Source organism: Eleutherodactylus coqui, chromosome 11 (assembly GCF_035609145.1).
Source record: "Eleutherodactylus coqui strain aEleCoq1 chromosome 11, aEleCoq1.hap1, whole genome shotgun sequence".
In the NCBI taxonomy this organism is placed as follows: domain Eukaryota; kingdom Metazoa; phylum Chordata; class Amphibia; order Anura; family Eleutherodactylidae; genus Eleutherodactylus; species Eleutherodactylus coqui.
The window spans coordinates 139,840,526-139,856,439 of NC_089847.1; the positions used below are offsets into that span (position 1 = coordinate 139,840,526).

The 15,914-nt window shown below is 47.2% G+C and overlaps 1 protein-coding gene across 8 annotated transcripts in view; it reads left to right on the forward strand.

Annotated features, from left to right (window-relative positions):
- PLEKHA7 (pleckstrin homology domain containing A7) overlaps nucleotides 1-15,914 on the forward strand; it is a 128,828-nt gene that overhangs the window by 45,201 nt on the left and 67,713 nt on the right. The window lies entirely within an intron of this gene.

The window sequence follows — 15,914 nt, forward strand, 5'->3', positions numbered from 1 at the left end:
GCTGTCCCTCCCTGGAGGGCGTGCACATACTCTCTGCGCCGTCCTTATCTCCCCCGGGACGTCTCGCTCGCAGTGGCAAGTTTTCTTCTCTGTTCTTCATGTGACTAAAGATGTCATTTAATTATTCCTATCATTGTGGCGTCGCCCTCCTCCCGGGTGACGGCCGCTGATAGGAAGGGGTACATGGCCTGCAGGGAAGGTTACGGTCACCCGGGTCATGACAGATCGCAAGGCGGAAGTAACCGCAGTCAGATGTACAGCCGCGCCAAACTACATTGTGTTCTATGCTGTTCACATCCAGAGCTGCACTCACAATTCTGCTGTGACCTCACGTCTCATTCTCCAGCCACATCTGGAGCTGCGCTCACAGTTCCGCTTAGACCTCACGTTTCATTCTCCAGCCGCATCCAGAGCTGCACTCACAGCTCCGCTGCGACCTCGCATCTCATTCTCCAGCCACATCCAGAGCTGCACGCACAATTCTGCTGTGACCTCACGTCTCATTCTCCAGCCACATCCGGAACTGCACTCACAATTCTGGTGTGATATCACGTCTCATTCTCCAGCCACATCTGGAGCTGCACTCCCAGTTCTGCTGTGACGTCATGTCTCATTCTCCAGCCACATCCGGAGCTGCACTCCCAGTTCTGCTGTGATATCATGTCTCATTCTCCAGCCACATCCGGAGCTGCACTCACAATTCTGCTGTGACCTCATGTCTCATTCTCCAGCCACATCCGGAACTGCACTCCTAGTTCTGCTGTGATATCATGTCTTATTCTCCAGCCACATCCGGAACTGCACTCACAATTCTGCTGTGATATCATGTCTCATTCTCCAGCCACATCCGGAGCTGCACTCCTAGTTCTGCTGTGATATCATGTCTCATTCTCCAGCCACATCCGGAGCTGCACTCCTAGTTCTGCTGTGATATCATGTCTCATTCTCCAGCCACATCCGGAACTGCACTCCTAGTTCTGCTGTGATATCATGTCTCATTCTCCAGCCACATCTGGAGCTGCGCTCACAGTTCCGCTTAGACCTCACGTTTCATTCTCCAACCACATCCAGAGCTGCACTCACAGCTCCGCTGTGACCTCACAACTCATTCTCCAGCGACATCCGGAGCTGCACTCACAATTCTGCTGTGATATCATGTCTGATTCTCCAGCCACATCTGGAGCTGCGCTCACAATTCTGCTGGGACCTCATGTCTCATTCTCCAGCCACATCCGGAGCTGCACTCCCAGTTCTGCTGTGACCTCTTGTCTCATTCTCCAGCCACATCCGGAGCTGCACTCCCAGTTCTGCTGTGATCTCTTGTCTCATTCTCCAGCCACATCTGGAGCTGCACTCCCAGTTCTGCTGTGACGTCATGTCTCATTCTCCAGCCACATCCGGAGCTGCACTCCCAGTTCTGCTGTGATATCATGTCTCATTCTCCAGCCACATCCGGAGCTGCACTCACAATTCTGCTGTGACCTCATGTCTCATTCTCCAGCCACATCCGGAACTGCACTCCTAGTTCTGCTGTGATATCATGTCTTATTCTCCAGCCACATCCGGAACTGCACTCACAATTCTGCTGTGATATCATGTCTCATTCTCCAGCCACATCCGGAGCTGCACTCCTAGTTCTGCTGTGATATCATGTCTCATTCTCCAGCCACATCCGGAGCTGCACTCCTAGTTCTGCTGTGATATCATGTCTCATTCTCCAGCCACATCCGGAACTGCACTCCTAGTTCTGCTGTGATATCATGTCTCATTCTCCAGCCACATCCGGAGCTGCACTCCTAGTTCTGCTGTGATATCATCTCATTCTCCAGCCACATCCGGAGCTGCACTCCTAGTTCTGCTGTGATATCATGTCTCATTCTCCAGCCACATCCGGAGCTGCACTCACAATTCTGCTGTGATATCATGTCTCATTCTCCAGCCACATCCGGAGCTGCACTCCCAGTTCTGCTGTGATATCACATCTCATTCTCTAGCCACATCCAGAGCTGCACTCCTACTTCTGCTGTGATATCATGTCTCATTCTCCAGCCACATCCGGAGCTGCACTCCTAGTTCTGCTGTGATATCATGTCTCATTCTCCAGCCACATCCGGAGCTGCGCTCAGTGATTTTTGTTCTAGGTGTTGACGGGATTCTCCGCCGGTCGCTCCGTTGGGGGTGACATTGTGGCTGCACAACTGTAGGTCATCTTGTTCCATGATGGCGCCCGCCAGTACTGACACTTGTGGCGCAGCAGCGCGGTTGGCGTTGGCTCTGCAGCGTCTCGGGGGATCTTCGGAGCACCTCGTCATTTACATTTAGATTGAGAAGCAGCTGCAATGGCGTCGGGTAATTAGCGGCGGGACGACTAAACGCCTCGTCTGCGGCATCTGACAACTTTGTATTCATTGTGTTGTGGTGGCCGTTGTGTGATGTCATTCTGCGTTTGGGGGCGGAGGGGCGCTTCGTCAGCCCGATGTATCAGAGTTATGCGGCTGTTAGAAAGTGGCGCGGCGTCTGCTTTCAGCGGAGCCGCCCGGTGATCAGTGCAGACATCTGCTCTCTGATGTCCGCCGGACCTCCCCATTGTGTGACCGCAGGGTGGAGCTCAGGTGAGACCGCCAGTGGGAAGACCGCCAGTGGGAAGACCGCCAGTGGGAAGACCACCAGTGGGAAGACCGCCAGTGTGGCGTTTTTCAGGGTTTAATCTGGAAATTTTGCAAATGAAAACGGCGTCATCTGGTGTCCCGCGAGTGGCCGATGACATCACGGGCCGCTACAAAGGCTCTGCGCACTTCTATAGGGTTAGGGTCCAGGACGAGGCGCAGTCGTGTACGGAGAGCAGCGAGATTCTCACGCCTGACACTTCGCAGATCATCTCCTCCACAGCAGCAGCGCCGATTTACTGCAGGATGAGGAGCGGCACCGCCGGGGTTACTGGAGCCGATTGGTCCATATAAGACTGGAGAGGAGGGCAACGATTCATGTGCGCACGGACCGCAAGCCCAACCGCGTTCACACCGCAACCGTTTATTACTCTCCACACGAGAGATGCTTCATAACCGGAGAAACCAAAACATCTACAGCTTATAATAGTGCCGGAGATTATAGCCTGATACCGGTCACAGATGATGTAAATATCTCTGGAGGTTATATCACTGCTGGAGCATTATAAGAGGCGCGGCTGATATCACATATATGATGTCTGGGGGTTATATCCGTACTGGAGCGTTATAAGAGGATCAGCTGATATCACATATATGATGTCTCTGGTGGTTATATCCGTACTGGAGCGCTATAAGAGGAGCAGCTGATATCACATATATGATGTCTCTGGAGGTTATATCAGTACTGGAGCGTTATAAGAGGAGGGCTGATATCACATATATGATGTCTCTGGAGGTTATATCAGTACTGGAGCGTTATAAGAGGAGGGCTGATATCACATATATGATGTCTCTGGTGGTTATATCAGTACTGGAGCGTTATAAGAGGAGCGACTTATATCACATATATGATGTCTCTGGAGGTTATATCACTGCTGGAGCGTTATAAGAGGAGCGGCTGATGTCACATATATGATGTCTCTGGAGGTTATATCACTGCTGGAGCATTATAAGAGGAGCGGCTGATGTCACACATATGGTGTCTCTGGAGGTTATATCAGTACTGGAGTGTTATAAGAGCAGCGGCTGATATCACCTATATGATCTCTCTGGTGGTTATATCAGTCCTGGAGCATTATAAGAGGGGCTCATATCACATATATGATGTCTCTGGAGGTTATAACAGTACTGGAGCGTTATAAGAGGAGCTGCTGATATCACATATATGGTGTCTCTGGAGGTTATATCAGTACTGGAGTGTTATAAGAGCAGCGGCTGATATCACCTATATGTCGTCTCTGGTGGTTATATCAGTCCTGGAGCATTATAAGAGGGGCTCATATCACATATATGATGTCTCTGGAGGTTATATCAGAACTGGAGTGTTATAAGAGCAGCGGCTGATATCACATATATGATGTCTCTGGAGGTTACATCAGTGCTGGAGCGTTATAAGAGCAGTGGCTGATATCACCTATATGATGTCTCTGGAGGTTATATCAGTACTGGAGCGTTATAAGAGGAGCTGCTGATATCACATATATGGTGTCTCTGGAGGTTATATCAGTACTAGAGCGTTATAAGAGGAGGGGCTGATATCACATATATGATATCTCTGGAGGTTATATCAGTACTGGAGCGTTATAAGAGGAGCGGCTGATATCACATATATGATGTCTCTGGAGGTTATATCAGTACTGGAGCGTTATAAGAGATGGGGCTGATATCACATATATGATGTCTCTGGAGGTTATATCAGTACTGGAGCGTTATAAGAGGAGCGGCTGATATCACATATATGGTGTCTCTGGAGGTTATATCAGTACTGGAGCGTTATAAGAGGAGCGGCTGATATCACATATATGATATCTGGGCGTTATATCAGTACTGGGGCATTATAAGAGGAGGGGCTGATATCATATATATGATAGTGACATAGTATGTTAGGCTGAATGAAGACAGTGTCCAGTTCAGCCTGTTGTCACCCCCCACCCCCCCTTGTTGATCCAGAGGAAGGCAAAAAACACCAGTGAGGCAGAAGCCAATTATCCCATTTGGGGGGAAAAAATTCCTTCCCGTCTCCATAATGGCGCTCAGACTAATCCCCGGACCAACCTCTGATAGTTCCTACCTGACTGTAATCCCCGGACCAACCTCTGATAGTTCCCACCTGACTGTAATCCCCGGACCAACCTCTGATAGTTCCTCCCTGACTGTAATCCCCGGATCACCAACCTGCTGGTCACCTAATGTCTATATCCTGTAATATCATAGAAAGACATCTAGTCCCTCTTAAACTGCTCTATGGATCCTGCCATCACCACGTCCTCAGGCAGAGAGTTCCACAGTCTCACTGCTCTTACAGTAAAGAACCCCCTTCTGTGTTGGTGATGAAACCTGCTTTCTTCTAGACGTAGCGGATGCCCTCTTGTTACCGTCGCAGTCCTGGGTATAAACAGATCATGGCAGAGATCCTTGTATTGTCCCCTCATGTATTTATACAGAGTTATTTGGTCGCCCCTTAGCCGCCTTTTTTCCGGGGTGAATAATTCCAGTTTTGGTGCCTCTCTGGGTATTCTAGTCCTCTCATTCCATTTATTAGTTTAGTTGCCCTTCTTTGTACCCCTCAAGCACTGCAACATCCTTCCTGAGCGCCGGTGACCAGAACTGTACGTAGTATTCTCTCCCAGGTCCAGCCTAGAGCTTACTTCATGGTAGAAGCTGATCCGATTGGTCTGACATGATCGACCCCCCCCCATGAACCCATGCTGGTGAGGAGTTATTCCGTGGTTCTCCTTGAGGTATTCTAGGATGGCGTCTCTCAGAAACCCCTTGAATATTTTTCCCGTTAGTGAAGTGAGACTTACTGGCCTGTAGTTACCAGGCTCTATTTTGGACCCCTTTTTGTATATTGGAACTACATTGACAATGTGCCAATCCAGCGGTACAACCCCGGTCTTGATAGTATCCATAAATATTAGATATAGCGGCCTAGCTATCACATCACTTAGTTCCCTTAGAACCCTTGGGTGTATTCCATCTGGGCCTGGCGATTTATCGATTTTATACGTCTTTAACCTGTTCCGCACTTCCTCCTGTGTTAGGTATGAGATATTTTGTGAGGGGTTCATTTTATTCCCCTGCATCTCATGTGGTATTTCATTTTCGTTTGTGAATACGCTTGAGAAGAAACTATTTAATAGATTTGCCTTCCCTCCATCATCTTCAATGATTTCTCCCGCATTATTTCTTAAAGGGCCAGCACTCTCAGTGCAAATCCTTTTGCTGTTAATATAGTTAAAGAATAGCTTCGGGTTGTTTTTGCTCTCTTTGGCCATCAGTCTTTCCGCCTCCTCCTTGGCAGTTTTGATCTTTTCTTACATATTTTGTTTTTTTCCCTGTACGATTTTAGCGCTTCTTCGCTGCCTTCTTGCTTTAGTAGTTTGAACGCTTTCTTTTTTTCGTTTATTGCCCCTCTTACCGTCTTGTCGAGCCACATTGGTTTCCTTTTAGTTCAGATTCTGTTATTTTTAAAGGGAATGAACTGCTCACATGAGGTGATTAGGATCCTTTTAAACTCCTCCCATTTGTCCTTCGTACTGGCATTTTTGAGGATGTTGTCCCAAATAATGTTACTGATAGTAGTTCTAAGCTCATCAAATTTTGCTTTACTAAAGTTTAGTTTATTTATCGCTCCCTGATAAGGCTTCTTATTGATTGACAGCTAGAAGTTGATTATATTGTGGTCGCTGTTCCCCAAGTGCTCCTCAACCTGCACCCCCATGATTCTGTCTGGTTTGTTAGTTAATACTAAGTCCAGAGTGGCCCTCCCTCCTCGTTGGCTCCCGCACAAGTTGGTTCAGGTAATTGTCTTTAATTACTCATCACCCATCAACTTATCACCCCTGTGAGATTTGCAGGTTTCGTTCTCCCATGTTATATCTGGGTAATTAAAGTCCCCCATGATAATTACTTCGTTGTGGTTTGACACCTCTTCTATCTGCCTTAGTAGTAAGTTTTCAGTTTCTTCTGTTGCTTTTGGTGGTCTATAGAAAACCCCTATCAGGATTTTGTTATTTTTTTCTCCCTGTATTTCCACCCACAGAGATTCCACCTGTTCGTCTCCTACCCCTATATCCTCCCGTAGTCTCGGCATTAAGTTCGATTTAACATACAGACATACCCCTCCCCCTTCTGGTTCCCACGCTCTCTTCTAAAGAGGTTGTAACCCTGTAAATTCGCCGCCCAACCGCACTTCTAATCAAGCCATGTTTCCGTTATGCCTACTGTATCGCAGTTTTCATCAGTCATTCTCGCTTCAAGCTCACCCACTTTACCGATCAGACTTCGTGCATTCGTGGTCATACAATTTATATCGTTTTTTTTGTTTTTTAAATTTGTTTTGTTGCTATTCGTACTTATGGCTGATCTATGAGTTCTAACTGTACTAACCCCACCCCCTGCTCGACCCCCATTCCCATTTCTTTGACCCAGGTCGCTAGCTACACTGACTACCCCACTATTTCTCTTTTTGCCCTCCCCCCCCAGTCCCTAGTTTAAACACTCCTCCAGCCTTCTAGCCATCTTATCCCCCAGCACAGCTGCACCCTCCCCATTTAGATGCAGCCCGTCCCTACGGTAAAGCCTGTAGTCGACAGCAAAGTCAGTCCAGTTCTCCAGGAACCCAAATCCCTCCTTCTTACACCAACTCCAGAGCCACTTGTTTACCTCCCTAAGGTCCTGCTGCCTTTCTAGTGTGGCCTTAGGTGCAGGTAGTATTTCCGAGAAAACTACCCTGGAGGTCCGCGCCCTGAGCTTGGACCCCAAGTCCCTGAAATCATTTTTGAGGACCCTCCACTGACCTCCAATTTGTTCATTGGTGCCAACGTGCACCATAACCGCTGGATCCTCACCAGCCCCTCCCAGTAACCTGTCAACCCAATCAGCGATGTGTCGAACTCGAGCGCCAGGAAGACAACACACCGTTCGACGATCCCGGTCTTTATGGCAGATTGTCCTCTCTGGCCCCCTAATAATTGAATCCCCCACCACTAGAACCTGTCTAGCCTGCCCTGCGCTCCCCGTCCCCGTCTCACTGGAGCAGTCATCCCCCTGGCGTTCAGAGGGCGTGTGGTGCTGCAGCGGTGCTGGCTCTGTAATGGCATCCCCCTCATCTGCCAACTTTACAGACTTGTTTGGTTGTGCCAGTTCAGGACTAGCCTCCCTGGTTCTCTTCTCTCTATCCCTCCTCCTGTCACCCAGCTTACTGCCTGCTCCCCCTGCACTTCCGTACTACCATCCGCCCCCGCCTCTACCCCAGCGAGGGCTCAGTGAGCACCAAACTCCTTTCCATGATGTCAATGGCTCTCCATGTTGCCAGTTGCCCATTTAGATCCAGAATTTGGGCTTCTAAATGTTCGACCTGCATGCATCTTGGGCATCAGTATGCACCCTCGGCTGATCAAGGACCGCATACATTGCACAAGTAGCACACTGGATGGCAGTGCCAGGCATGGAGCTCATCCTAATGGGGATCTACAATTTACTTCTGGAAGTAGTGAAGTGTTGATAGACTTACTCACACTCCAAACTCGCCTCCGTCCGTTCACAACCGTTCAAACTCCGCCGCCCGTTCGCCACCGCTCCCTCTCTTCTTAGCTGTGTGTTATTAGTTACATTACATAGGGGGTCACTTACTTTCCTCCTGCACTGTGGATGATGGGCGGTACAGCTGTGTGTTATCAGTTACATTACATAGGGGGTCACTTACTTTCCTCCTGCACTGTGGATGATGGGCGGTACAGCTGTGTGTTATTAGTTACATTACATAGGGGGTCACTTACTTTCCTCCTGTACTGTGGATGATGGGCGGTACAGCTGTGTGTTATTAGTTACATTACATAGGGGGTCACTTACTTTCCTCCTGTACTGTGGATGATGGGCGGTACAGCTGTGTGTTATTAGTTACATTACATAGGGGGTCACTTACTTTCCTCCTGTACTGTGGATGATGGGCAGTACAGCTGTGTGTTATTAGTTACATTACATAGGGGGTCACTTACTTTCCTCCTGTACTGTGGATGATGGGCGGTACAGCTGTGTGTTATTAGTTACATTACATAGGGGGTCACTTACTTTCCTCCTGCACTGTGGATGATGGGCGGTACAGCTGTGTTATTAGTTACATTACATAGGGGGTCACTTACTTTCCCCCTGTACTGTGGATGATGGGCGGTACAGCTGTGTGTTATTAGTTACATTACATAGGGGGTCACTTAGTTTCCTCCTGTACTGTGGATGATGGGCGGTATAGCTGTGTGTTATTAGTTGCATTACATAGGGGGTCACTTACTTTCCTCCTGTACTGTGGATGATGGGCGGTACAGCTGGGTGTTATTAGTTATATGACATAGGGGGTCACTTACTTTCCTCCTGTACTGAGGATGATGGGCGGTACAGCTGTGTGTTATTAGTTACATTACATAGGGGGTCACTTACTTTCCTCCTGTACTGTGGATGATGGGCGGTACAGCTGTGTTATTAGTTACATTACATAGGGGGTCACTTACTTTCCCCCTGTACTGTGGATGATGGGCGGTACAGCTGTATGTTATTAGTTACATTACATAGGGGGTCACTTACTTTCCTTCTGTACTGTGGATGATGGGCGGTACAGCTGTGTTATTAGTTACATTACATAGGGGGTCACTTACTTTCCTCCTGTACTGTGGATGATGGGCGGTACAGCTGTGTTATTAGTTACATTACATAGGGGGTCACTTACTTTCCCCCTGTACTGTGGATGATGGGCGGTACAGCTGTGTGTTATTAGTTACATTACATAGGGGGTCACTTACTTTCCTCCTGTACTGTGGATGATGGGTGGTACAGCTGTGTGTTATTAGTTACATTACATAGAGGGGTCACTTACTTTCCCCCTGTACTGTGGATGATGGGTGGTACAGCTGTGTGTTATTAGTTACATTACATAGGGGGTCACTTACTTTCCTCCTGCACTGTGGATGATGGGCAGTACAGCTGTGTGTTATTAGTTACATTACATAGGGGGTCACTTACTTTCCTCCTGTACTGTGGATGATGGGCGGTACAGCTGTGTGTTATTAGTTACATTACATAGGGGGTCACTTACTTTCCCCCTGTACTGTGGATGATGGGCGGTACAGCTGTGTGTTATTAGTTACATTACATAGGGGGTCACTTACTTTCCTCCTGTACTGTGGATGATGGGCGGTACAGCTGTGTGTTATTAGTTACATTACATAGGGGGTCACTTACTTTCCTCCTGTACTGTGGATGATGAGCAGTACAGCTGTGTGTTATTAGTTACATTACATAGGGGGGTCACTTACTTTCCTCCTGTACTGTGGATGATGGGCAGTACAGCTGTGTGTTATTAGTTACATTACATAGGGGGTCACTTACTTTCCTCCTGTACTGTGGATGATGGGCGGTACAGCTGTGTGTTGTTAGTTACATTACATAGGGGGTCACTTACTTTCCCCCTGTACTGTGGATGATGGGCGGTACAGCTGTATGTTATTAGTTACATTACATAGGGGGTCACTTACTTTCCTCCTGTACTGTGGATGATGGGCGGTACAGCTGTGTTATTAGTTACATTACATAGGGGGTCACTTACTTTCCTCCTGTACTGTGGATGATGGGTGGTACAGCTGTGTGTTATTAGTTACATTACATTGGGGGTCACTTACTTTCCTCCTGTACTGTGGATGATGGGCGGTACAGCTGTATGTTATTAGTTATATTACATAGGGGGTCACTTACTTTCCCCCTGTACTGTGGATGATGGGTGGTACAGCTGTGTGTTATTAGTTACATTACATAGGGGGTCACTTACTTTCCTCCTGTACTGTGGATGATGGGTGGTATAGCTGTGTGTTATTAGTTACATTACATAGGGGGTCACTTACTTTCCTCCTGCACTGTGGATGATGGGCGGTACAGCTGTGTGTTATTAGTTATATTACATAGGGGGTCACTTACTTTCCTCCTGCACTGTGGGGGATGGGCGGTACAGCTGTGTTATCGGTTACATTACATAGGGGGTCACTTACTTTCCTCCTGTACTGTGGATGATGGGCAGTACAGCTGTGTGTTATTAGTTACATTACATAGGGGGTCACTTACTTTCCTCCTGCACTATGGATGATGGGCGGTACAGCTGTGTGTTATTAGTTATATTATATAGGGGGTCACTTACTTTCCTCCTGTACTGTGGATGATGGGCGGTACAGCTGTGTGTTATTAGTTACATTGCATAGGGGGTCACTTACTTTCCTCCTGTACTGTGGATGATGGGCGGTACAGCTGTGTGTTATCAGTTACATTACATAGGGGGTCACTTACTTTCCCCCTGCACTGTGGATGATGCGTGGTACAGCTGTGTGTTATTAGTTACATTACATAGGGGGTCACTTACTTTCCTCCTGTACTGTGGATGATGGGTGGTACAGCTTTGTTATTAGTTACATTACATAGGGGGTCACTTACTTTCCTCCTGTACTGTGGATGATGGGCGGTACAGCTGTGTTATTAGTTACATTACATAGGGGGTCACTTACTTTCCTCCTGTACTGTGGGGGATGGGCGGTATAGCTGTGTGTTATTAGTTACATTACATAGGGGGTCACTTACTTTCCTCCTGTACTGTGGATGATGGGCGGTACAGCTGTGTGTTATTAGTTTTATTACATAGGGGGTCACTTACTTTCCCCCTGTACTGTGGATGATGGGCGGTACAGCTGTGTGTTATTAGTTACATTACATAGGGGGTCACTTACTTTCCTCCTGTACTGTGGATGATGGGTGGTACAGCTGTGTGTTATTAGTTACATTACATAGGGGGTCACTTACTTTCCTCCTGCACTGTGGATGATGGGCGGTACAGCTGTGTTATTAGTTACATTACATAGGGGGTCACTTACTTTCCCCCTGTACTGTGGATGATGGGCGGTACAGCTGTGTTATTAGTTACATTACATAGGGGGTCACTTACTTTCCTCCTGTACTGTGGATGATGGCCGGTACAGCTGTGTTATTAGTTACATTACATAGGGGGTCACTTACTTTCCCCCTGTACTGTGCATGATGGGCGGTACAGCTGTGTGTTATTAGTTACATTACATAGGGGGTCACTTACTTTCCTCGTGCACTGTGGATGATGGGCGGTACAGCTGTGTGTTATTAGTTACATTACATAGGGGGTCACTTACTTTCCTCCTGTACTGTGGATGATGGGTGGTACAGCTGTGTGTTATTAGTTACATTACATAGGGGGTCACTTACTTTCCTCCTGTACTGTGGATGATGGGCGGTACAGCTGTGTGTTATTAGTTACATTACATAGGGGGTCACTTACTTTCCTCCTGTACTATGGGGGATGGGCGGTACAGCTGTGTGTTATTAGTTATATTACATAGGGGGTCACTTACTTTCCTCCTGTACTGTGGATGATGGGCGGTACAGCTGTGTTATTAGTTACATTACATAGGGGGTCACTTACTTTCCTCCTGTACTATGGGGGATGGGCGGTACAGCTGTGTGTTATTAGTTACATTACATAGGGGGTCACTTACTTTCCTCCTGTACTGTGGATGATGGGCGGTACAGCTGTGTTATTAGTTACATTACATAGGGGGTCACTTACTTTCCTCCTGTACTGTGGATGATGGGCCGTACAGCTGTGTGTTATTAGTTACATTACATAGGGGGTCACTTACTTTCCTCCTGTACTGTGGATGATGGGCGGTACAGCTGTGTGTTATCAGTTACATTACGTAGGGGGTCACTTACTTTCCTCCTGCACTGTGGGGGATGGGCGGTACAGCTGTGTGTTATCAGTTACATTACATAGGGGGTCACTTACTTTCCTCCTGTACTGTGGATGATGGGCGGTACAGCTGTGTATTATTAGTTACATTACATAGGGGGTCACTTACTTTCCTCCTGCACTGTGGATGATGGGCGGTACAGCTGTGTGTTATTAGTTACATTACATAGGGGGGTCACTTACTTTCCTCCTGCACTGTGGATGATGGGCAGTACAGCTGTGTGTTATTAGTTACATTACATAGGGGGTCACTTACTTTCCTCCTGCACTGTGGATGATGGGCGGTACAGCTGTGTGTTATTAGTTACATTACATAGGGGGTCACTTACTTTCCTCCTGTACTGTGGATGATGGGCCGTACAGCTGTGTGTTATTAGTTACATTACATAGGGGGTCACTTACTTTCCTCCTGTACTGTAGATGATGGGCGGTACAGCTGTGTGTTAGTAGTCACATTACATAGGGGGTCACTTACTTTTCTCCTGTACTGTGGATGATGGGCGGTACAGCTGTGTGTTATTAGTTACATTACATAGGGGGTCACTTACTTTCCTCCTGTACTGTGGATGATGGGCGGTACAGCTGTGTGTTATTAGTTGCATTACATAGGGGGTCACTTACTTTCCTCCTGTACTGTGGGGGATGGGCGGTACAGCTGTGTGTTATTAGTTACATTACATGGGGGGTCACTTACTTTCCTCCTGTACTGTGGATGATGGGCGGTACAGCTGTGTGGTATTAGTTACATTACATAGGGGGTCACTTACTTTCCTCCTGTACTGTGGGGGATGGGCGGTACAGCCGTGTGTTATTAGTTACATTACATAGGGGGTCACTTACTTTCCTCCTGTACTGTGGATGATGGGTGGTACAGCTGTGTTATTAGTTACATTACATAGGGGGTCACTTACTTTCCCCCTGTACTGTGGATGATGGGCGGTACAGCTGTGTGTTATTAGTTACATTACATAGGGGGTCACTTACTTTCCTCCTGCACTGTGGATGATGGGTGGTACAGCTGTGTGTTATTAGTTACATTACATAGGGGGTCACTTACTTTCCCTCTGTACTGTGGATGATGGGCGGTACAGCTGTGTGTTATTAGTTACATTACATAGGGGGTCACTTACTTTCCTCCTGTACTGTGGATGATGGGTGGTACAGCTGTGTTATTAGTTACATTACATAGGGGGTCACTTACTTTCCCCCTGTACTGTGGATGATGGGCATTACAGCTGTGTGTTATTAGTTACATTACATAGGGGGTCACTTACTTTCCTCCTGTACTGTGGATGATGGGCGGTACAGCTGTGTGTTATTAGTTACATTACATAGGGGGTCACTTACTTTCCTCCTGTACTGTGGATGATGGACGGTACAGCTGTGTGTTATTAGTTACATTACATAGGGGGTCACTTACTTTCCTCCTGTACTGTGGATGATGGACGGTACAGCTGTGTGTTATTAGTTACATTACATAGGGGGTCACTTACTTTCCTCCTGTACGGTGGATGATGGGCGGTACAGCTGTGTGTTATTAGTTACATTACATAGGGGGTCACTTACTTTCCCCCTGTACTGTGGATGATGGGTGGTACAGCTGTGTGTTATTAGTTACATTACATAGGGGGTCACTTACTTTCCTCCTGCACTGTGGGGGATGGGCGGTACAGCTGTGTGTTATTAGTTACATTACATAGGGGGTCACTTACTTTCCCCCTGTACTGTGGATGATGGGCGGTACAGCTGTGTATTATTAGTTACATTACATAGGGGTCACTTACTTTCCTCCTGCACTGTGGATGATGGGCGGTACAGCTGTGTTATTAGTTACATTACATAGGGGGTCACTTACTTTCCTCCTGTACTATGGATGATGGGCGGTACAGCTGTGTTATTAGTTACATTACATAGGGGGTCACTTACTTTCCTCCTGTACTGTGGATGATGGGCGGTACAGCTGTGTGTTATTAGTTACATTACATAGGGGGTCACTTACTTTCCTCCTGTACTGTGGATGATGGGCGGTACAGCTGTGTTATTAGTTACATTACATAGGGGGTCACTTACTTTCCTCCTGTACTGTGGATGATGGGCGGTACAGCTGTGTGTTATTAGTTACATTACATAGGGGGTCACTTACTTTCCTCCTGTACTGTGGATGATGGGTGGTACAGCTGTGTGTTATTAGTTACATTACATAGGGGGTCACTTACTTTCCTCCTGTACTGTGGATGATGAGCGGTATAGCTATGTTATTAGTTACATTACATAGGGGGTCACTTACTTTCCCCCTGCACTGTGGATGATGGGTGGTACAGCTGTGTTATTAGTTACATTACATAGGGGGTCACTTACTTTCCTCCTGTACTATGGATGATGGGCGGTACAGCTGTGTGTTATTAGTTACATTACATAGGGGGTCACTTACTTTCCCCCTGTACTGTGGATGATGGGCAGTACAGCTGTCTTATTAGTTACATTACATAGGGGGTCACTTACTTTCCTCCTGTACTGTGGATGATGGGCGGTACAGCTGTGTGTTATTAGTTACATTACATAGGGGGTCACTTACTTTCCTCCTGCACTGTGGATGATGGGCGGTACAGCTGTGTTATTAGTTACATTACATAGGGGGTCACTTACTTTCCTCCTGTACTGTGGATGATGGGCGGTACAGCTGTGTGTTATTAGTTACATTACATAGGGGGTCACTTACTTTCCCCCTGTACTGTGGATGATGGGCGGTACAGCTGTGTTATTAGTTACATTACATAGGGGGTCACTTACTTTCCTCCTGTACTGTGGGGGATGATGGGTGGTACAGCTGTGTTATTAGTTACATTACATAGGGGGTCACTTACTTTCCTCCTGTACTGTGGATGATGGGTGGTACAGCTGTGTGTTATTAGTTACATTACATAGGGGGTCACTTACTTTCCTCCTGTACTGTGGATGATGGGCGGTACAGCTGTGTTATTAGTTACATTACATAGGGGGTCACTTACTTTCCTCCTGCACTGTGGATGATGGGCGGTACAGCTGTGTGTTATTAGTTACATTACATAGGGGGCCACTTACTTTCCTCCTGCACTGTGGATGATGGGCGGTACAGCTGTGTGTTATTAGTTACATTACATAGGGGGTCACTTACTTTCCTCCTGCACTGTGGATGATGGGCGGTACAGTTGTGTGTTATTAGTTACATAGGGGGTCACTTACTTTCCCCCTGTACTGTGGATGATGGGCGGTACAGCTGTGTTATCAGTTACATTACATAGGGGGTCACTTACTTTCCCCCTGCACTGTGGATGATGGGCGGTACAGCTGTGTGTTATTAGTTACATTACATAGGGGGTCACTTACTTTCCTCCTGCACTGTGGATGATGGGCGGTACAGCTGTGTGTTATTAGTTACATTACATAGGGGGGTCACT